The sequence below is a fragment of the Myxocyprinus asiaticus genome, chromosome 6 (assembly GCF_019703515.2).
Source record: "Myxocyprinus asiaticus isolate MX2 ecotype Aquarium Trade chromosome 6, UBuf_Myxa_2, whole genome shotgun sequence".
NCBI classification, from domain to species: Eukaryota; Metazoa; Chordata; class Actinopteri; order Cypriniformes; family Catostomidae; genus Myxocyprinus; species Myxocyprinus asiaticus.
The window spans coordinates 3,278,276-3,301,418 of record NC_059349.1 but is presented as its reverse complement, the minus strand read 5'-3'; the positions used below and the strand labels follow the sequence as shown (position 1 = coordinate 3,301,418).

General features: G+C 39.4%; 1 protein-coding gene, 1 long non-coding RNA gene and 3 other non-coding genes across 5 annotated transcripts in view; 4 read left to right on the top strand and 1 right to left on the bottom strand.

Annotated features, from left to right (window-relative positions):
• Positions 1-23,143, bottom strand: part of LOC127442946 (gastrula zinc finger protein XlCGF7.1-like) — an 898,889-nt gene that overhangs the window by 577,734 nt on the left and 298,012 nt on the right. The window lies entirely within an intron of this gene.
• Positions 906-23,143, top strand: part of LOC127443003 (uncharacterized) — a 62,723-nt gene continuing 40,485 nt past the window's right edge. Inside the window, exons 1-2 of the long non-coding RNA XR_007897582.1 lie at positions 906-1,112; positions 20,440-20,629. This is a non-coding gene — a long non-coding RNA (uncharacterized LOC127443003). The remainder of the gene's footprint in view (positions 1,113-20,439; positions 20,630-23,143) is intronic.
• Positions 8,006-8,217, top strand: LOC127443213 (small nucleolar RNA U3). The gene has a single exon (XR_007897609.1). It is a non-coding gene; the product is annotated as a small nucleolar RNA U3 (small nucleolar RNA).
• LOC127443220 (small nucleolar RNA U3) lies at positions 9,503-9,714 on the top strand. The gene has a single exon (XR_007897615.1). It is a non-coding gene; the product is annotated as a small nucleolar RNA U3 (small nucleolar RNA).
• Positions 13,815-14,026, top strand: LOC127443215 (small nucleolar RNA U3). Its single transcript, XR_007897611.1, has one exon. It is a non-coding gene; the product is annotated as a small nucleolar RNA U3 (small nucleolar RNA).

The window sequence follows — 23,143 nt, the reverse complement described above, 5'->3', positions numbered from 1 at the left end:
GGATTTGGAACTTCAGCAGAACAATCTTCTGTTAACTCATTAACTGCTCTTAAATCATGCACTAAGCGCCATTTTGACTTATCTGCCTTGATAACTTGTAATATGGGTGTGTTACAATGACTTACTGTTTCAATTAACACCCCTGCCTTATTCAATCCCTCAATTGCCTTTTTAATTCCCTCTACTGCTTCCTGTTTTAAGGGATATTGTTGTTTTCTTGGTAGTTTTACTCCTGGTTTAAGTTAGATTCTAATTGGATTTGCAGATTTGACCAGACCTACATCTGTTTCATGTTGAGACCACAATTTAGCAGACACATGTTTTTCCATTTCTGACATTAGTTCAACTGTTCTTGACTCAAACTTTTTTTTCTTTAGTAGTCACTACAACCATTGGAACGCCTTTCATAGCAGTGTAACACAGAACTTTTAGCCATGTTTTATCTGCAGATTCAAATATTAAAGGATTTTCTGTGGCTTCCCACTTTTTCTTTTCTGCTCTTTTCATCATTGATCCTAAATCTTTTGCCTGACTTCCCTTACTTACATATGAGGTAACATGTGGAACTGAATTTGGTACTTGAAACCATTGTTCAATAAAGTTGCATTTCCAATTTGTAGTGCTGCACCTTCTGGCCCTACAATTATATATTGTGAACTCAAAAGCACTTCTTGTCCTTTAGTGTCATTTAACCATTTCTTTTCAAGCTCTGGGTCCCTTTCTGAATCATCTATTATGGTACAATGAAACTCAGTTTTTGGCATGCTTGGTTCACAGAGCTGTTCTTTAATGTATTTTCCCCATTTGTTTATTGTTTTTTCTACATCTCCTAACCAAAGTAAGATTGTCACAAAAATTATCTGCATCACTTCCGGGAAAGTCAAAGAACTCTGCGAGAACCAACATCATAAAACTCTCACACAGAGGAGCATCTCCACCTGAGAAAACACACCCCACTGATTGGGGACCATAAAACGCAAATCACACTCACATCTGCTCTCTCTCTCTCTCACCTTAGGTCACTTTAAGGACACTAAAAACTAAGTTATGACTTATCCTGTTCTGTAATGTAAAAGGTTTTCTGATCATACATGTTTGGTATCATTCAAGAGGTCTCAGTGCAACTGGTAAAATGGTCTCATTCCCTTTCAGCAAAGTCAAATCACAAGTAAGATTTCAGAACTTAATAAAATACAGTATTCTATCCGGGGCATGCCCCTCTCAAGTCTCACAAAGAGACCAGATGCTGTATGCAGATTAGGTGTATTCTTTGTAAACATCAAACAACCTACTCAATCAAAGGTCGACTTACAACTCCCTAAATTGTAAACCGAATCCTAAATAACATCAAACACACACATCTGAAATAACAATGGAATTGTTCGGTACTTAAGGAAGGATGGCAGAGAAGCTCGGGGAATCTGTAAATCAGATCTCCCATGCTTCGTCGTTTGCATGTAGTTTTTTCTCTACCAGGTATTTCTTATTATTGATAAATGTTTGACGGAATCTGTAAATCAGATCTCCCATGCTTTGTCGTTTGCATGTAGTTTTTTCACTACCAGGTAATTGCAATTTGTATTTCTTATGTTTGGTAAATGTTTGAATGGAATACAACTTTAAATATATTATTATGTTTGGTTCACTGATAGCTTTGAGTTTGATTTATTATTTTAATTGGATTGTTTGAATGTATTACTATTACCTGGTAAATAAATTGTTATTATGATTCATTCTGAAGGACTGTTTTCTAGTATATTTCTTGTTAATTACAAATCTATGGTCAGAGTTGGCTTAATTAAACCCATTAGTTAAGGATGTAAGAGGCTAAACGGTAAACCGAGAACCTATTATAGAACTTAGCCAAGCAGAATTAAAAGGGAATACTAAATGTAGGACCGAGAACCTGTAAAACAGGACTTAATTGACTGGGGTTAAACGGTAAACCGAGAACCTATTATAGAACTTAGCCAAGTAGAATTAAATGGGAATACTAAATGTAGGACGAGAACCTGTAAAACAGGACTTAATTGACTGGGGTTAAACGGTAAACCGAGAACCTATTATAGAACTTAGCCAAGTAGAATTAAATGGGAATACTAAATGTAGGACCGAGAACCTGTAAAACAGGACTTAATTGACTGGGGTTAAACGGTAAACCGAGAACCTATTATAGAACTTAGCCAAGTAGAATTAAATGGGAATACTAAATGTAGGAACAAGAACCTGTAAAACAGGACTTAATTGACTGGGGCTAAACGGTAAACCGAGAATCTATTATAGAACTTAGCCAAATAAGACTAAACGGATAAAGCCGAGAACCTATAAGGACTTAGTCTAAAACTTACTAATATCTGAAACTGATGAATTTGTAGTTAAAGGACCTGTGTCTGACCAGCAGTGGACGCAAATAAGATTGAAATAACAAATGCAGTCTAGAAGAGAGAATTACTAAAATTCAGAGCATAGATACATCAACGAGGTTTTTCATAATTGGAGTCAGATGAAATAAAGAAAAGAATTAATGATAAGATTAATAAAAAAACATGGAACTCAAATCAAATAACCAAAGTATTATTTAATGTTGCGCACGATAAGACAGAACACGCAGGAGACCTTCAGCCACGCCATTGGATACCGTCCTTGGGCCAGTGGGTGACTTCCCCCTTACACCAATATATGTTTGCTTGTGGCTCCTGAGGTTCTTGGAACTGTGTGACAGTCATTTGTTTGATGCCCCTGTTGTCTATATAAATGCCTTCTGGAGTGCACCAAATCTGTAAATAAATTTTACATATAGCATGTCTCCCTAACAAGTTGACAGGTGTTTGTTCTGATATTAGAATGGGAATTTTGATCTCTGCGTCATTTATGCTGACTGGAGCTGTCATTGGAATTAGCTGCGCGAGTCCCGAGAATCCTACTGTCTTTACATGTTTTCCAGACTTGGGGAGGTGAGAGGCATAATTTGGACTTATACATGTAAACGTAGCTCCAGTATCTAGCATGACTGGTATTGTTTTGCCCTCTATTTTAACCTGCAGCATAGGTTCTTGATCAGCATCAGATGATATCATTGGAAGCTGACCCCTCCCCGTAGGATCCTCTGGGCAGCCTCAGTAGCCCTGTTGTGGTCCACGCCATGGATTGAGTGGACCTGGTGCTGGAGCTTGGTATTCTTGCTGCCATGGGGCATTGCTTGGACCAGGGGGTTGACTGCTTTGCCATGGATTAATAGGGCAATTTCTTCTGTTGTGTCCAGGCTGATTGCAGCCCCAATATATTATTGGTGGGCCATTAGTTCTAGGGCCACTGTTCTGTCTACCTCTTCCTCTTCCTCCCTGTTGTAGTCTGTTCCAGTTTCCCCGTTGTTCTGGTTGCACATAGATTACAAGCATTGCTGGTGGCTGTGATGCTTGTCCTGCTGGACAACAGGTACTGGTGACATTGTATTCTGCATAACAGGTACAGGTGATACCAGGGAAGACTGGGCAGCAGAGACAGGCATATTCACAGTAGCCATTACCACTGATTGTTCTTCTTTCTCTTTGACTGTGGCTTGGATCTTCTTCTTTTCCCCAGTTAATTCTTCAAGCTGCAGTTGTGTTAGTTTTCTCTGTAGTTCTCTTTCTTGATGCTTCAATCTTAACTCATTTCTCCTGTATTGTTCTACAGCATGAGTCACATGTTCACAGAACTCTCTGTGTGATTTAGAGTTCAGTCCAACCACATCTTCCAGTTTGTCCTTCACTCGGGTTGGCATAGCATCCTCTATAGCTGTTCTGAATAATGTAGTCATGACTGGGTCTGTTTCTGGGTTTTTCTCCAGCTCTAGTTTCCATCTTCTTAGCTGTCTTTGAATATGTGCTGTAGGATTTTCAGTTTCACCTATCGGTTCGCCTTTCAGAGATCTTGGATCCACTCGTGTTGGGTATTCCTTCCTCAATTCTCCCCACATGTCAGCACGATATCTTTCAAATGCAAATCCATCCATCTACGTATCATCAATTGCTCCTCTTAGATGCACCTTTTTAAGGATCTCATTCATCTTGGATCCCCCTAAACATTTGGCCAATAATGCTTTGATGTCGCCAATCGCTAGGAGCTTCCCTGTTGTTTCTTCTTCTACAACTCTAATCCATGTTCCAGCCCCCACATGGATGTCTGGAAGGTGAGCTATCAGTCCATCAAGGTCCTGATTGGCCCATGGCACATACTGCCCTTGTGTGCCTTTAATTAAATTTGGCAACTGTGTTTGTATGGTATATTTACTGGGGGTGTCTGGATCCATAAAATATTGTTGCTGTTCTTCACTGTGTGGTTCCATGTCGTTTGAGTATCTTCTGGGTTGATGTTCATAGCCTTGTGCTCCATCAAGCATGTCCCTGCCGCTTGGTCGATCTCCAGGTAGTCCCAGGCTGTCTAAGAATTCAGGGGTTAGAAACACATTGCTTGGGTAGCTTGGAAGATGCATGCTCGTTTTTCTTACCAATCTTCTTTGCTGATCTCTTGTCCAGCTTGGCTGTAGTTGTGAAGCATCTTCAAGAGCCAAGTTGCCTGTGACATATTTGTACTCTTTTCTCGGGCTGGTTGAGCGTGCCCTGTGGCTTTCTTCTCTTCTCTTTTGCTGCTCTTTATCTAGTTGCTCCTCCACAACTTCTTGCTCCAGTGCTTTTAGCCATTTTTCTAAGTCTCTTCTAGGTGTTGTTCTTGCCCTTGGCTTCTCTTCCTCTTCTATTTCTTGTTCAGAACTCAGGTCTGCTTGGCTCTGTGACATTCGCTGTTCTTCTTTTTGTCTTTCTTGCATTTCAGCTAAGGCTGAGGTCACATGTTGATAGGCACTGAGGGTCTCCATACCTTCTGAAGCTATGTGGCCCATGTCTTCTCTCAGGCTTGCCCCTTCACTGTCCCTATCAGAACTGTCATCTTTGATGTCTATGTTCCCTTTTATTTCTACAGTTCCTGATATAGCAGGCATTTGTTTCACAGATTGGTCAAGAGGTGGTGCATAGGGAGGTGGTCTCTCTATTATTTCACTTTTATCATCTGCTGGTCTCTTTGTCTGTCTTTCAGCTTTTATTAATTTTATCCCATGATTTTTAAACAATTGCAACACATCCTGTTCTTTTTCTCTCTTATCTTCTCTTTTTTTATTCTTATGTTTTGCTTTGTGATTTTTAATCAATGCTTCCATTTCTCTACACATTGCCACATCAAATGTTCCCTCTGCTGGCCATTTTGTGTTTAAGCCCTTTGTTCATTTTTCCCATATGCTAGACAGCTCCCTTATGATGTCTTTACATATTGGATACATTGAGCACATCTGTTCTACTGGTGTTGATGTCATTGTTGCAGTGTATCTTGTATTTTTCACATGCCTCTCTAACTCCAGCTTGTGTTTACCCTTAACTAGTCTTCACCAGGCTGGTCAGACGAGGATCACTAAAAGTATCTGACTCCTGACTTCCCCTGGGCTTTTGCTGGGTGGAGGACTTGTTTTAATTGCTAACGTATTTTATTGGTCTTTCTTAAGTATTTCAGAATAGCATTTATTTGTTGTCTATTCAATTGTTTTACAGGTGTTTCCTCCTCTTCATCTAACATTGGCCAATGTGAATTATTCTGCATCCAGATAATGTCTCCTCCTAGGCTAATTATGTCAAAACTCCAAAGTTCATCTGCAGCAAACCAGCGACCTGTAGCAGATACACCTCCTTCCCAATGCATAAAAGTGAGAGATGGGGTTAATTCTACTTGACACCCTCCCAGTACAGTTACAGAAACATTTAATTCACTTCTATCACAATATTCTAAATGAAAAGGTTCAAGGAAGTCAGTCAGGGCTTCCCTTTCCACTTTGTTTAAAAGTCCCCTTCCTCTTCTTCCTCTCTTTCTCCCGTCTGTGTCCATATAAATCACTGTAAATGATTACTTGCTGTTATTTATTTTTGTTTTAACACCCATATACTTCCACTCACAGCTGTTGGCTATGCTCTGGATCTCTGCCTATGACAATTGTTACATTCACTTTTCCCACAGTTCCATTTGTTGTGTGAAGTGATGTTAATTCCCCATTGCTGTTGCTATTGAAACAACACCTTGCTCTTCCACTGCACATATGTCATTGCTCGTCCAAAGGAGTCCACCGCTTAAGTTGGTCACTCTTTGTATCCTTTTTAGCCATGGGCTATTTGAGCCCTTTTTGATGTAAGGCACATATACTGGGTCAATTGGTATTTTTACTTCTACACGTAATTGCACCGATTGAGAAGGACTCAACATATAAAGTCCAGTTAGGTGGTTAACCAATGGTTCAAAGGTCAAATGTTTATCCACTATGGCTCTCCAATCTACTGACGGCCACTCCCTTTCTATTTCCTGCAAGTTAGTGATTGTAGTCAATTTTTGCATAAATGTTTTTTTCTTTTGCTCTGTAAGATCCCATTTATCTATTCCTGCACAATCTATGTATTCAGATTCTCTCCAAAAATGAGTACTAATTCCCCGTGTTTCTATTAATAGTCTTCCTAATTCTACAAATGTGTTTCTTATCTGAATCATCATACCTATAATGATTGGTGTCAGATAATTAACACCAATATCTCAAAATATTTTACTGCTTCAATGCTTTTCTAATTATTAGACCTCATATCTTTGTGTCTTTTGTAACATGCCTCTCAGGAGAAAAACAGTTACACAGACACATATCAGCTCATTCATCCACATACAACATAGCACAGTGCAGCCAGCATAAACACAATACAGTCAACATAAACACATCAACAATCGCAGCCAACATAAATCATCAATATAATTGATTTGTACACAACACAAGCAATACATATATTCACAGCAACAAAAGCACCATTTATGCAAAATGCTTACCTCAGCTTTTTTTTAGCACCAGTGAGTCTGTTCAGTCAATGCAAGGAAGCCCACAGCAGTTCCCTTTGTCCCGGTGCCAGTCCCTTCGTGGTCGCCAATTTTATGTTGTGGAGCGTGGAAAACGTTTCTTCACCTCTCTCTAAAAAAAACTCTCGAAGTCAGAAGTTCCAGGTGCCAAAGGTTAGTTTATTGAGCAAAACAACAAACCCGAGATGTCAGCTGAGATCTGACTTGCTCGGGTCAAAACCCTGCTGTCTTATACAGTTTGTTATCTAGCGTTACTTCATACCTATGCCTTCTTAATATTTTTTGTATCAAATGGATTCAGCTCGCCACCATTATTTCACAGTGCCTCTGACTTCATTTTAATGGTACAAACGTGGCTGTTAGTTCCTTTAAAAAAAAAAAAAACTTTTAAATTCATTTATCATGAAAAAAAAACATTTTTAATGAATAATACGTCATAATCTGAGCATGTATAGATACTATTAATTATCGGTTGCGTCAGTCTTTTAACCGTGTGTACTTTCATGACTCAGTACCATTGTTCTGTACTTACAGCTGAGTGCACAGAGCGTTCTTGCAACATTAGCACTTTAAGTGTTGTCAAATGCCCTTTCCTTGGTCACACACAGTCCAGGCTTTCTATGTTAGTTCTTTTCTATAATTTAGTGCATTTTAACTATATCTGTAAATGGCTAGTTATCTCCAGTAGCTTCTGTGGTTACGGACATGTTACATAACCATTGAAACAGTGTCATATGTTCGCCCTGATAGAAAAATTTGTTTGTTTAATTTACACTAGTACTTTCCTAGTTTATTTTAGCTCAAACGAAACTCTCCTTCAAGGTGTGTTGATTTGTTAGCACCTGTTGATTATCGAACAAATGGCACTGCCGCAAAAGAGTGACGATATTTTGTATTTATTTTATTTTTTCGGTTTTCACATGATATATTAACACTAAACTTGTGTTTTTGGACGTGCACTGGAAGAAAGACCTTTCTGTTCTGATGTCAAACTTGCATGAACTTTAAAGCCAACAGAGATCAACAAAGCAAAACCAGTAGTGACAAGAAGCATGTGAGAATGGAGCTCTGTTTGTGTTCCACTGAGAAAGACAAGACTATACTTTTAGGGATCATTTCTATAGTTTTTGTCTTGGAAATGAGTTTCAAAAGGTTTGTCTTCCTATCCACGATGATGAGTTTTGATGCTCTTTTCTTGGCAGGAATCAAGCATTGAGAGGTGATTTTGTTCATATCTCTTTGTTGTTGATGAGTGTTCTGTATTGTTTTTGGCAATGTGGATGAAAAGTGCATGATCAGAGTGGTGTTTTTAGAAAGTAAAACATTAGGTAGTTGATGTATGGTGTTGGTAAGTTTTTGTATTATATAAGTTTTCAAGAGATGTGATGTAACTACTGTAAGTCCATGATGCATTTGGGCTTTTGATTGTTTTGTTGATCTTTTGAAGTGTTGAATGGTAGTATTTGGTTGTCAGTGTTGTGGAGTGTGGAAAATGTGTTTTTCCCCTCTGTGTAAGAAAACTCTCGAAGTCAGGAGTTCCAGGTGTCAAAGGTTAGAGGTTATTGAGAAAAACAACAACCCCGAGATGTCAGCTGAGATCTGACTTGCTCGGTCAAAACCTTCCTGTCTTATACAGTTTGCTATCTAGCATTACTTCATGCCTACACCTTAATATTTTTTTTGTATCAAATGGATCCAGCTAGCCACCATTATTTCACAAAGCCTCTGACTTCATTTTAATGGTGGAAACCATTTTAAATTCATTTATCATGAAAAAAACGTTTTTAATGAATAATACGTCATAGTCTGAGCATATATAATTACTTTAATTATCGGTTGCGTCAATCTTTTAACTGTACGTACTTTCATGACTTAGTACCAATGTTCTGTGCTTGCAGCCGAGTGCACAGAGCATTCTTGCAACATTAGCACTTTCAGTGTCCTCAAATGCCCTTTCCTAGGTCACACACTGTCCAGGCTTTCTATTTAGTTCTTTTCTATAATTTAGTACATTTTAATATAAAAATCAGTGGGGAGATGGGAGTTGGAAGTAGGATGGAGCACCCTCGTTCCCGGAGTGGTGCACGGAGATGGGGAGGGTGGCTGCCTTCGAGGAGGGGTCGAGCATTAGGATGGGGGTTAGGGAATCGTACAATAAGAAATGGGGCAATTATTTAGCATTTTTGAGGGAATATTGAGGTGGGGCAGTGGAGGGAGTAATTAGAGTTTAGTTTTTTTTTTTTTTTATCATACTTGATTATTGTATGTTATTTTATGTTGTTGTTTTAGTTTTCTGTGTGTGTGTCTATATTCTGTTGACCACAGGGGTGTTCGTTGGGGGGTCAGGGTGGGTTGAGAGTTTGATAGTGGGAGGGGATATAGTTGGGGTTTAATGTTTAAAGTGTTTGATTCATTCATTGTACAGATGTTTGTTATATTTTTTGTGATAAATTATGAATCAATAAAAATGTTAATAAAAATAAATAAATAAATAAATAAATAAAAAGCCAATGGAGATCAACAAAGCAATACCAGTAGTGACAAGAAGCATGTGAGAATGGAGCTCTGCTTGTGTTCCACTAGGAAAAACAAGACTATACTTTTAGGGATCATTTCTATAGTTTTTGGCTTAGAAATGAGTTTCAAAAGGTTTGTCTTCCTATCCACAATGATGAGTTTTGATGCTCTTTTCTTAGCAGGAATCAAGCATTGAGAGGTGCTTTTGTTCATATCTCTTTGTTGTTGATGAGTTTTCTGTGTTGTTTTTGATAATATGGATGAAAAGAGCATGATCAGAGTGGTGCTTTTAGAAAGTAAAACATTAGACAGTTCTTGACATATGCTGTTGAAAAGAGGTGGTGTAACTACTGTAAATCCATGATGCATTTGGGATTGTGACTTTTTTTGTTGCTCGTTTGAAGTGTTGAGTGGTAGTATTTGGTTGTCTGTAAATGGCTAGTTGTTCCCATTGGCTGCTATGGACATGTTACATAACCATTTAAACAGTGTCATATGTTCTCCCTGATACAAGAATTTGTTTGTTTAATTTACACTAGTACTTTCCTAGTTTATTTTAGCTCAAACGAAACTCTCCTTCAAGGTGTGTTGATTTGTTAGCACCTGTTGATTATTGAGCAAATGGCACTGCCGCAAAAGAGTGACAATATTTCGTATTTATTTAGTTTTTTCGGTTTTCCCACGATATATTATCACTAAACTTGAGTTTTTGGGACATGCACTGGAAGAAAGACCTTTCTGCTCTGATGTCAAACTTGCTTGAACTTTAAAGCCAACAGAGATATACAGATATTTGGAGACCTTTGAACCCAACTGGTAGGGACTATGCATTTTTTTCATCAGTCCATAAGATTTATTCTAGAATAGATTTGTTTTTTGTTTTTTGATATCCAAATCCCTCATTTCATCTGTTGTTGATTGTTCAATTGGAAATATCTTAGTCTCAGATCACGCTCTGGTGAGTTTAAAGGTGTTGCCACATATAGAGAAAAAGAAATCATATAGTTGGCACCTTAATGTGTCCCTTTTGCAAATTCCTGATTTCCAACAAATGTTAAAGACTGAAATCAGTGTTTATATGGAGACCAACTGGTCCTCAGTATCCTCTGTGGGCGTGGCTTGGGGGTCGGATCATACAGTATGCCTCATTCATTAAAAAATCCAAAGCACAAGAACTTGTGGAGTTGGAAGGTAATATTAAAAGTGCAGAGGCAGAGCTGAAGCGCCTATGTCATCTGATGGCCTCAGAGAATTGACCCAATTGAAATACAGATATAATATTATTTTGTCACAGAAAGTGGAGTTTTGGTTATTCAGGGCAAGACAGTCATATTTTGAGTCGGGTGACAAAGCAGGAAAACTTTTGGCTAGATATATAAATCAGAGAGAGTCTTTTTCTATCATTCCCTCAGTGAAATCTGCTGGTGGTGAAATATTTACCTCGGCCATTGATATTAATAATGCTTTTAAAGAATTCTATCTTGATCTCTATAGTTCCACGTCTTTGTCTACTGATGAAGATATTAGGAACTTTCTGGAACCATTAGATCTCCCTAAACTGACGACTGTGCAAAAAAATTCTCTTGATTCTGAGATAACCTTGGAGGAGTTTGACGAGGTAATTAAGTCCTTACCTACAGGCAAGGCTCCGGGGCCTGACGGCTTTTCCTCTGAGTTTTTCAAATCTCATGCTACAGAACTGGCTCCACTTTTGTTAGAAGTTTATACGGAATCATTAAAGAATGGAAAGCTTCCTCCAACCATGACACGAGCCCGGATCAGTCTGATTTAAAAAAAGACAAAGATCCAAGCGTGTGTAAAAGTTACCGCCCAATTTCCCTGATCCAGTTGGATGTAAAAATGTTGTCCAAAATTCTGGCTAATCGATTAAGTCAAGTTATGACATCACTTATACATATAGATCAGGTGGGGTTTATTCGAGGCCGTAGCTCTTCTGATAACATTAGGCGTTTCATCAATATCATGTGTTCAGTAGCGAATGATCAATCTCCGGTTGCTGCCATCTCTATTGACGCCGAAAAGGCGTTTGATATGGTAGAATGGGATTATCTTTTAAGATTTTGGAAACGTATGGGTTTGGGAGTACATTTAATTGTTGGATTAAGTTACTTTATGGACACCCTGTAGCAGCGGTGCAAACAAATGGCTTAATTTCAGATTATTTTACTCTGGATAGGGGCACCCGGTAGGGTTGCCCTCTTTCCCCATTATTGTTCTGTCTTGTCCTGGAACCATTAGCAGCCGCGATAAGAAAGAAGGATGATTTTCCAGGGGTGATGGCGAGAGGTATGGCGCATAAGCTTCTGCTTTATGCAGATGATATTTTATTATTTGTCTCCGACCCCACTAGATCTATGCCTTGCCTCCACATAATTATTAACTCCTTTTCCAAATTCTCAGGATACAAAGCCAATTGGTCTAAATCTGAAGCTTTGGCTTTGACAGCGTACTGTCCAGAAACGGCCTTCCAGCCAGGTGCCTTCCAGTGGCCCAAACAGGGAATTAAGTATTTAGGAATTTTATTCCCAGCAAATTTGTCTGATTTAGTCAGAGTTCATTTTGATCCCTTAATAAAAAGGTTTTCTAATGATGTGGACAGGTGGGCTTCATTACACTTATCGATGATTAGGAAGGTTAATGTTATTAAAATGAATTGTATCCCAAAATTTAACTACCTGCTACAATCTGTCCCTGTAGATGGCCCCTCTCTCATTTCAAGCAATTTGATAGCATAGCGAAGTCCTTCATTTGGAATGGTAAGCACCCCAGGTTAAATTTCAGTAAGTTACATAGGCCGATTGACAAAGGTGGGTTAGGCCTAGCCAAGATTTTATTTTATTATTATGCATTCAGTCTTAGATATTTGGTTCATTGGTCACTTCCACCTGAGAGAGCTCTTCCCTGGTTTTGTATTGAAAAGGAAGTTCTTGCCCCTATCTCGCCACTGCAAAGCCTTTCGAGTAAACTAGCTGGAGAGGTTAAGTCGCACCCCGTTATTTTGCATTTGCACTCGATATGGACAAAAGTGTCCAGAGTGTTTAATTCGGATATTTATTTAAACGTAGCCTCAAGCATATGGCTGAACCCTAAATTATGTATTAATAAGTCCCCTTTTTGTTGGTCAGATTGGATTGTGAGGGGGTTAATACACTTGGTGACCTGTATGAGGGTGGAGTATTGAGATCTTTTGAAAATTTGATTCAACATTTTGGGATTCCCAGATCTCAATTTTATAAGTATTTACAGCTGCGCCACCTGCTCTGCTCTGTTTTTGGGAGTAGCATACACCACCCTAGAGTGGCAGATACTCTGGAAGTGGTGATTGCTGCTTTTGGGAAGGGTCATGAGGCATCAGTGTATTACTCCCTGTTAATTCAGAGTCTGGGGGACGGAGCTTTAAATTCACTCAGAAGATTATGGGAGGAAGATTTAAATTTGTTATTGGAGGAGGAAGTGTGGGCAAGGATTCTAAAAAACATAAAGTCTGCGTCTAGAGATGCAAGGGTTTGCCTTATGCAATTTAAGATTTTACATAGATTTTATTGGACCCCCTCTAGATTGTATAGGCTTGGTCTTAAGGACACACCCATCTGCTAGCGATGCCATACTGAAGATGGAGACACCATCCATGTTTTTTGGGGGTGCCTTAAGATCCAAGAATTTTGGCTGAAAGTGCAAAGTTTTGTGTGTGATGTCTTGGGCACTCAGGTCTCGTTCTGCCCCAGACTCTGTATTTTGGGAGATAGGGAAGTCATGGATTTGGTAGATAAGTACATGAAGGACTGGGTTTTGACCAGTGTGATGACTGGTAGGCAGGTTATTTTAAGGAGTTGGAAGTAGGATGGAGCACCCTCGTTCCCGGAGTGGTGCGCGGAGATGGGGAGGGTGGCTGCCTTCGAGGAGGGGTCGAGCGTTAGGATGGGGGATAGGGAATCGTACAATAAGAAATGGGGCAATTATTTAGCATTTTTGAGGGAATATCGAGGTGGGGCAGTGGGCGGAGTAATTAGAGTTTAGTTTTTTTTTTTTTTTTTTTTTATCATACTTGATTATTGTATGTTATTTTATGTTGATGTTTTAGTTTTCTGTGTGTGTGTCTATATTCTGTTGACCACAGGGGTGTTCGTGGGGGGGTCTGGGTGGGTTGAGAGTTTGGTAGGGGAGGGGATATAGTGGGGGTTTAATGTTTAAAGTGTTTGATTCATTCATTGTATAGATGTTGTTATATTTTTTGTGATAAATTATGAATCAATAAAAATGTTAATAAAAAATAAATAAAAAAAGCCAACGATCAACAAAGCAAAACCAGTAGTGACAAGAAGCATGTGAGAATGGAGCTATGTTTGTGTTCCACTGAGAAAGACAAGACTATACTTTTAGGGATCATTTCTATAGCTTTTGGTTTGGAAATGTGTTTCAAAAAGTTTGTCTTCCTATCCACGATGATGAGTTTTGATGCTCTTTTCTTAGCAGGAATCAAGCACTGAGAGGTGATTTTGTTCATATCTCTTTGCTGTTGATGAATTTTCTGTGTTGTTTTTGGCAATATGGATGAAAAGAGCATGATCAGAGTGGTGCTTTTAGAAAGTAAAACATTAGGCAATTGTTGATGTATGATGTTGAGAAGTTTTTGTATTACATAAGTTTTGAAGAGATGCAATGTAACTACTGTAAATCCATGATGCATTTGGGATTTTGACTTTTATTGTTGATCTTTTGAAGTGTTGAATGGTAGTATTTGGTTGTCTGTGTTGTGGAGCGTGGAAAATGTTTCCTCTCCTCTCTGTAAGAAAACTCTCAAAGTCAGGAGTTCCAGGTGTCGAAGGTTAGAGTTTATTGAGCAAAACAGCAACCCCGAGATGTCTGCTGAGAAAACCCTCCTGTCTTATACAGTTTGTTATCTAGCATTACTTCATGCCTACGCCTTCTTAATATTTTTTTGTATCAAATGGATTCAGCTCGCCCCCATTATTTCACAGAGCCTCTGACTTCATTTTAATGGTGGAAACCATTTTAAATTCATTTATCATGAAAAAAACTTTTTTAATGAATAATACGTCATAATCTGAGCATATATAATTACTTTAATTATCGGTTGTGTCAATCTTTTAACTGTACGTACTTTCATGACTCAGTACCATTGTTCTGTGCTTACAGGTGAGTGCACAGAGCATTTTTGCAACATTAGCAATTTCAGTGTCCTCAAATGCCCTTTCCTAGGTCTCACACACAGTCCAGGCTTTCTATTTTAGTTCTTTTCTATAATTTAGTGCATTTTAATATAAAAATCAACTATATATTCCCTCAGAGACTTACAAAAAGTCTCACCTTCTATTTGCCCTCTTCCCAGAGTGCAATCTCCTACAAGCCAGGCTCCTGTATTTCTTTCAAGTGACCAATATAAGTCACTCATTCTTCTACCAATGCCTATACTTATGAAACTGCACTCCGGAGGATCAACGAGACAAAACATCTCCCTCCACAATTGACTAGAAGAGAGTAAAAGATCCCCTTGCTCCCTAGCTAAGTTCTATATTGGAGGGTAAAGCAATCACATTCTTGTATAAAGCATGTGCATGCGAAGGTGGCCTTGTGTTATGTAGAGAACATCAGTGATTAGACTTATTTCAGTAGGTTAACATACTACAGTGATTAGACAATGTCAATGAATCATTCAGCCTATGATATGTCCCACGGTGTCAGAGGAACTCACAGACATTCCCGGTAGCCTGGAGTGCTATCTGGTGGTGTTGGAGCAGACAACGGGTTTTTAAACCACCAGTAGAGTCTTGCTCTTGATGCTAAGCACTGAGGTGCTCATCGATCCTGTCTTTGTGATGTTCAAGTCTCTGGATTTCCAGTGGCACTTACAGTGATTTTAGAATTCATAAAGGTACATTCTATAGTAATTTACTTGATTATTAGTACCTTCAAAGACGATTGAAAAACACACATATAATGCAGATGATCACAGTAAACCTTCTTTCATGTTAAATTCTCAAAGTCTGGTTACATTACCTAGTTGCATTACCTTATAACATGGATAATGATCTGCTTCAAACCTTCATTATTCCCTTCATGGATTGATTAAACAACATCAATTAAAGAAAATATTCACTTCAGGAAGGGGTATATTTCAAAATAATAAACATAATACCCTCTAACTTCCTGCCTACTCTATCCACCTAGAGGACTACCTACTTTTAGTGTAAAAGAAAATACAACAAGTATACTGACTCCTTTGCTATTAAAAACAGGAGAAAATTGAAAATAAAATGTCCAAAATAAAAAGGCACCCCTTTCTTACCATTCTGTGTCATGCCAGGGGTTTTACTAGAATTCATCCAGTTCATCCAGTCCAGGGCCTATGGTAAGCCCTATATCAACCCCAGTTGGCTTCACCAACACATTGAGCATCTGCTTAGCTGCAACATTGGCCATCATTGATCTGAGGAGAGGCACATCACACCACAAAAATAACAATAGCTACAGCCATTATTATTCCAACTTTCATAAGCCATTCTCCCCAGGATACAAATAGGTTATCAAACCATTTGCCAACATGTTGATCTCTCCCAGCATTGGCAGTCACTTCCTCTAGTAAGTTTTTCAGCTTTTTCATGGCTATGGTAAAGGATCCATCAGGAGCTGTATTATTTGGGATATAAGTACAACAGTCAGCTCCAAAGATTACACAAACCCCTCCTTTTTCTGCCAATAGCCAGTCTAGGGCCTGTCTATTTTGCCATGTCATTTTGCTGGTTGCAGCTAATTGGTCACCTAAGGCCTTCAATGCTTCATCAGTGTAATTAATAAATTGCTGCTGGTTATAATAAATGTAGTTGACCCATTCTGCATTCTTGTTGGGTGTTATCCACACAAATATGGACTCAAAGCCTGTTTTTATTTCATCTCTGGCCTTAAATTCTTGTGGTATTCCTCTTGGTTGACCAATTGCATCTATTATTACATTAGGGTCAGGCTGGTATGCTCTTTTCACTCTATGTTTGTTTTGCACAGTGTTGCTAGATGCAGTCAGGATGTCAGTGTCTTTCGGGTCTCATGTCAACATAGTGACTTCTTGTGCTAGTCGTACTCTAGTGCATATTCACTTCCAATTTTTTGGCAATGTAGCCCTCAATGTCTTCCCACCACAAACCCAGAAATAATCTGTCACAACTACTGTTTGGGCCTCATGACATTTTATTATAGGAGAGATCAAGGTTTGGTTTACAGTCCCTACACCCTCCCACCAGGTTGTCTTTGGGCATTTTAATTGTCCTGTTGGTTTTGCTCCTTGTAGTATAGCTTTTGCATACATTGTATAATAGGTGCTAGTTGAGGGGTCATGCAGTTTTTCGTCCAAATGCCAGGTTACAGTACAGTTGCCTCTAAATCTTCCCACATTGACCTGTCCTTTTGATTTATTAAAGCACTCATATTGACGTCCTGGGTCTATTACATATGCTACTGGTTTGTCCCCTTTATTTGCAGGCACCCGAGCATCTAGGCTTATACATTCATCTCCCCACCCATTCACCTCCTAAAATATGTAAAATGCTGGATTGCTTAATATAGCTAAACACTCAGCTGGGCAAAAAGGTATTCTACCTGTTGCATTGCAATGTTGTTTATAATCATGGGAATTGGGCACTACCGTAAGTTTTTTCAAAGGTGATGGTGAACATAACAGACAGTTAGACATTCCTGATTGTTTTGCTGTTGTAGTCTGCCCATTTGAACCAATCATTATGATGTGCACTTTCTAATAATTCTTCTTTTGAAAATGTCAGGTCAGCCTCATAATCTGTGTCATTATTGGGCATTGCTACTGGTAATTTTGCAGTCTGATTTTGTATTGCATTAGTTTAGCGTAGTGGCAATGTTATAAATTGTGTTTCATCTGTATGGCTTAGTGGCAATCTTATATATTGATAATCTGTTCCTCCAGATGTCTCCTCATAGTCTTCCTCATTTAAAGACCTTCTTTTAACAAAGTTATTTACTGGCATACCTTGAGAGACTTAATGGAAGTGGATATCACCAAGCTCTGAGAAGTCGATTGTTTGAAACTCTCCTGGCCCTGGGGAGAAGTAAGGTTGAGAAGGCCCTGCCTGCTCTGAGTCTGGGAAGTGGAGGCTGGGAGACCTTGGGTCTGGGGAAGTCGTTGCAGTAGGTGTACCAACGCCAAGATCCATAGCAGAACTTTCCTCACCCTCCAGTTCTGACCCCACTGGCTGCAGTACATCCTCCTGCAGCTGTACTGCATCTCTAGCTTCAGCATGCTCAGCTGCCCTAGAATGAGGTGTAACAGCATCACTACTTTCTCCCTCCTGCTCTGGGCTTTCCTCTTGTTCAGTTCTTTCCTGGTCATGGGTCTCAGGTTCTCCTTCAGCTTCAGGAGACTCTATGTCTAAATCTTCCTGATCTTCTGCTCTATCTCTCTGATCTGCTGGTTTTGGTAACCTCAACTGAGGGACCCTAGTGCAGTGATTTAAATGATACCATGTTGTACTACCTTCTACCTGTACTGCTGTTGGGGTTGCTCTCACCAATTTATAGGGTCCTTCCCTTCTGGGTTCATTCCATCTTCTCCTAAACACTCTCAAATAAACTTGGTCTCCAGGAACTACGGGACACGGTGCTTCTTCGTCCTGTCTGGGCCCCCTGTTCTGTTCCTGTGAATGAATAGCTTTGTGTATAGCAGTTAATTGTCTCATGTAGGCCCTTAACTCCATCTGTAGTTGTTCTAAAGGTGGGTCTTCATAAGGACCTCTCAAGTATGGTACTGGCATGGGTCTGCCTGTTAGCATTTCATGTGGTGATAGATTAGTGATTCTATTGGTCTGCATGCGATAGTTCACCAAATGCATGGGGTAGAGCATCTACCCAGTTGAGTTTGGTGTCACGGCAAATTTGATTGATCTTAGCTTTGAGAGTTCCATTCAACCTTTCAACCATTCCCTGAGATTGTGGATGGTAGACACACCCTAGTCTTGCTTTTATTCTCAACTGTTGTATCACTGTTTTCACTGTTCTTTGAATGAATGCTGAACCATTGTCAGAGCTAATTTGAGAAGGTATACCAAATCTTGGAATGACCTCTCTGGTCAAAAATTTTGATCACAGTTTGGGCTCCCTGGTCTGCTGATGGTACTGCCTCTACCCATCTGCTGAATCTGTCTATTATCACCAACATGTATCTTTTTCCTCTTATTGATCTTGCCATATCCACATAATCCATTACCAGATGTTTGAATGGGCCCTCTGGTACGGGTATGTGACCTATTGGTGCTGATGTACCCTTTCTGACATTGTTTTGGGCACAAATTTCACATTCAGCCAAATATTCATCTACCATGGCCTGTAGGTATGGGGACCAAAATCCCTGTCTTTTTATCTTCCTTATTACCTCCCCCATTGCGCAATGGTCAAAACCATGCGCATCAGAGATTATAATAGTAAGGAGTGCTATGGGAGCAATCATATGTCCTTCGTGAGACCGCCGTATGCCATTCACATCCCTGCTCGCACCTCTATGTTGCCATATGGTATGTTCATAAGGGCCAGCTTGCTGTTGCTTTCGTGCAATATCAGCTAATTGTGGCTGAGGCTGAAGCAGAACTGATACAGGTGCCATCACTGCTACTTGGCATCCTGAAGCATTTTTGGCATGTAAGTCTGCAGCATTATTTCCTTGAACAACGAAATCATTGCCTTTTTTATGTGCTTGACATTTGATAATAGCTCATTTCTTTGGATGCACCATGGCTGAAATGAGCTTGATTATTTGGTCACCATGTTGAATTGGTGTCCCACCAGTCTTTTTGAACCCACTTTGTTTCCAGACTGCTCCAAATAAATGGCATACTCCATGTGCATATGCAGAATCTGTATAGATATTAACAGTTTTATTTTTAGCCAGTAGACATGCCTCAGTCAATGCTTTTAATTCAGCCAGTTGTGCTGAGCATGGTTGCTCACAGTGCTGCAACACAATTGGAACAAAGGTTTTGTCTTCTTGTTTAACAACAGCATATCCAGCATGATTTCCTAGATGGTCTCTGAAACATGACCCATCCACAAAATAATCTACTTCAGCTTCTTTGACTGGGTGGTTAGTATGAGAGAGAGAGAATTAATTGACGGCCGCAAAGCCGTTTTCGCAACCGTGGGAATTTAGCAGACACATGTTTTTCCATTTCTGACATTAGTTCAACTGTTCTTGACTCAAACTTTTTTTTTCTTTAGTAGTCACTACAACCATTGGAACGCCTTTCATAGCAGTGTAACACAGAACTTTTAGCCATGTTTTATCTGCAGATTCAAATATTAAAGGATTTTCTGTGTCTTCCCGCTTTTTCTTTTCTGCTCTTTTCATCATTGATCCTAAATCTTTTGCCTGACTTCCCTTACTTACATATGAGGTAACATGTGGAACTGAATTTGGTACTTGAAACCATTGTTCAATAAAGTTGCATTCCCAATTTGTAGTGCTGCACCTTCTGGCCCTACAATTATATATTGTGAACTCAAAAGCACTTGTCCTTTAGTGTCATTTAACCATTTCTTTTCAAGCTCTGGGTCCCTTTCTGAATCATCTATTATGGTACAATGAAACTCAGTTTTTGGCATGCTTGGTTCACAGAGCTGTTCTTTAATGTATTTTCCCCATTTGTTTATTGTTTTTTCTACATCTCCTAACCAAAGTAAGATTGTCACAAAAATTATCTGCATCACTTCCGGGAAAGTCAAAGAACTCTGCGAGAACCAACATCATAAAACTCTCACACAGAGGAGCATCTCCACCTGAGAAAACACACCCCACTGATTGGGGACCATAAAACGCAAATCACACTCACATCTGCTCTCTCTCTCTCTCTCTCTCACCTTAGGTCACTTTAAGGACACTAAAAACTAAGTTATGACTTATCCTGTTCTGTAATGTAAAAGGTTTTCTGATCATACATGTTTGGTATCATTCAAGAGGTCTCAGTGCAACTGGTAAAACGGTCTCATTCCCTTTCAGCAAAGTCAAATCACAAGTAAGATTTCAGAACTTAATAAAATACAGTATTCTATCCGGGGCATGCCCCTCTCAAGTCTCACACAGAGACCAGATGCTGTATGCAGATTAGGTGTATTCTTTGTAAACATCAAACAACCTACTCAATCAAAGGTCGACTTACAACTCCCTAAATTGTAAACCGAATCCTAAATAACATCAAACACACACATCTGAAATAACAATGGAATCGTTCGGTACTTAAGGAAGGATGGCAGAGAAGCTCGGGGAATCTGTAAATCAGATCTCCCATGCTTCGTCGTTTGCATGTAGTTTTTTCTCTACCAGGTATTTCTTATTATTGATAAATGTTTGAAGGAATCTGTAAATCAGATCTCCCATGCTTCGTCGTTTGCATGTAGTTTTTTCACTACCAGGTAATTGCAATTTGTATTTCTTATGTTTGGTAAATGTTTGAATGGAATACAACTTTAAATATATTATTATGTTTGGTTCACTGATAGCTTTGAGTTTGATTTATTATTTTAATTGGATTGTTTGAATGTATTACTATTACCTGGTAAATAAATTGTTATTATGATTCATTCTGAAGGACTGTTTTCTAGTATATTTCTTGTTAATTACAAATCTATGGTCAGAGTTGACTTAATTAAGCTACTTCAGAAGTAACCCATTAGTTAAGTATGTAAGAGGCTAAACGGTAAACCGAGAACCTATTATAGAACTTAGCCAAGCAGAATTAAAAGGGAATACTAAATGTAGGACCGAGAACCTGTAAAACAGGACTTAATTGACTGGGGTTAAACGGTAAACCGAGAACCTATTATAGAACTTAGCCAAGTAGAATTAAATGGGAATACTAAATGTAGGACCAAGAACCTGTAAAACAGGACTTAATTGACTGGGGTTAAACGGTAAACTGAGAACCTATTATAGAACTTAGCCAAATAAGACTAAACGGATAAAGCCGAGAACCTATAAGGACTTAGTCTAAAACTTACTAATATCTGAAACTGATGAATTTGTAGTTAAAGGACCTGTGTCTGACCAGCACAGGACGCAAATAAGATTGAAATAACAAATGCAGTCTAGAAGAGAGAATTACTAAAATTCAGAGCATAGATACATCAACGAGGTTTTTCATAATTGGAGTCAGATGAAATAAAGAAAAGAATTAATGATAAGATTAATAAAAAAACATGGAACTCAAATCAAATAACCAAAGTATTATTTAATGTTGCGCACGATAAGACAGAACACGCAGGAGACCTTCAGCCACGCCATTGGATACCGTCCTTGGGCCAGTGGGTGACTTCCCCCTTACACCAATATATGTTTGCTTGTGGCTCCTGAGGTTCTTGGAACTGTGTGACAGTCATTTGTTTGATGCCCCTGTTGTCTATATAAATGCCTTCTGGAGTGCACCAAATCTGTAAATAAATTTTACATATAGCATGTCTCCCTAACAAGTTGACAGGTGTTTGTTCTGATATTAGAATGGGAATTTTGATCTCTGCGTCATTTATGCTGACTGGAGCTGTCATTGGAATTAGCTGCGCGAGTCCCGAGAATCCTACTGTCTTTACATGTTTTCCAGACTTGGGGAGGTGAGAGGCATAATTTGGACTTATACATGTAAACGTAGCTCCAGTATCTAGCATGACTGGTATTGTTTTGCCCTCTATTTTAACCTGCAGCATAGGTTCTTGATCAGCATCAGATGATATCATTGGAAGCTGACCCCTCCCCGTAGGATCCTCTGGGCAGCCTCAGTAGCCCTGCTGTGGTCCACGCCATGGATTGAGTGGACCTGGTGCTGGAGCTTGGTATTCTTGCTGCCATGGGGCATTGCTTGGACCAGGGGGTTGACTGCTTTGCCATGGATTAATAGGGCAATTTCTTCTGTTGTGTCCAGGCTGATTGCAGCCCCAATATATTATTGGTGGGCCATTAGTTCTACGGCCACTGTTCTGTCTACCTCTTCCTCTTCCTCCCTGTTGTAGTCTGTTCCAGTTTCCCCGTTGTTCTGGTTGCACATAGATTACAAGCATTGCTGGTGGCTGTGATGCTTGTCCTGCTGGACAACAGGTACTGGTGACATTGTATTCTGCATAACAGGTACAGGTGATACCAGGGAAGACTGGGCAGCAGAGACAGGCATATTCACAGTAGCCATTACCACTGATTGTTCTTCTTTCTCTTTGACTGTGGCTTGGATCTTCTTCTTTTCCCCAGTTAATTCTTCAAGCTGCAGTTGTGTTAGTTTTCTCTGTAGTTCTCTTTCTTGATGCTTCAATCTTAACTCATTTCTCCTGTATTGTTCTACAGCATGAGTCACATGTTCACAGAACTCTCTGTGTGATTTAGAGTTCAGTCCAACCACATCTTCCAGTTTGTCCTTCACTCGGGTTGGCATAGCATCCTCTATAGCTGTTCTGAATAATGTAGTCATGACTGGGTCTGTTTCTGGGTTTTTCTCCAGCTCTAGTTTCCATCTTCTTAGCTGTCTTTGAATATGTGCTGTAGGATTTTCAGTTTCACCTATCGGTTCGCCTTTCAGAGATCTTGGATCCACTCGTGTTGGGTATTCCTTCCTCAATTCTCCCCACATGTCAGCACGATATCTTTCAAATGCAAATCCATCCATCTACGTATCATCAATTGCTC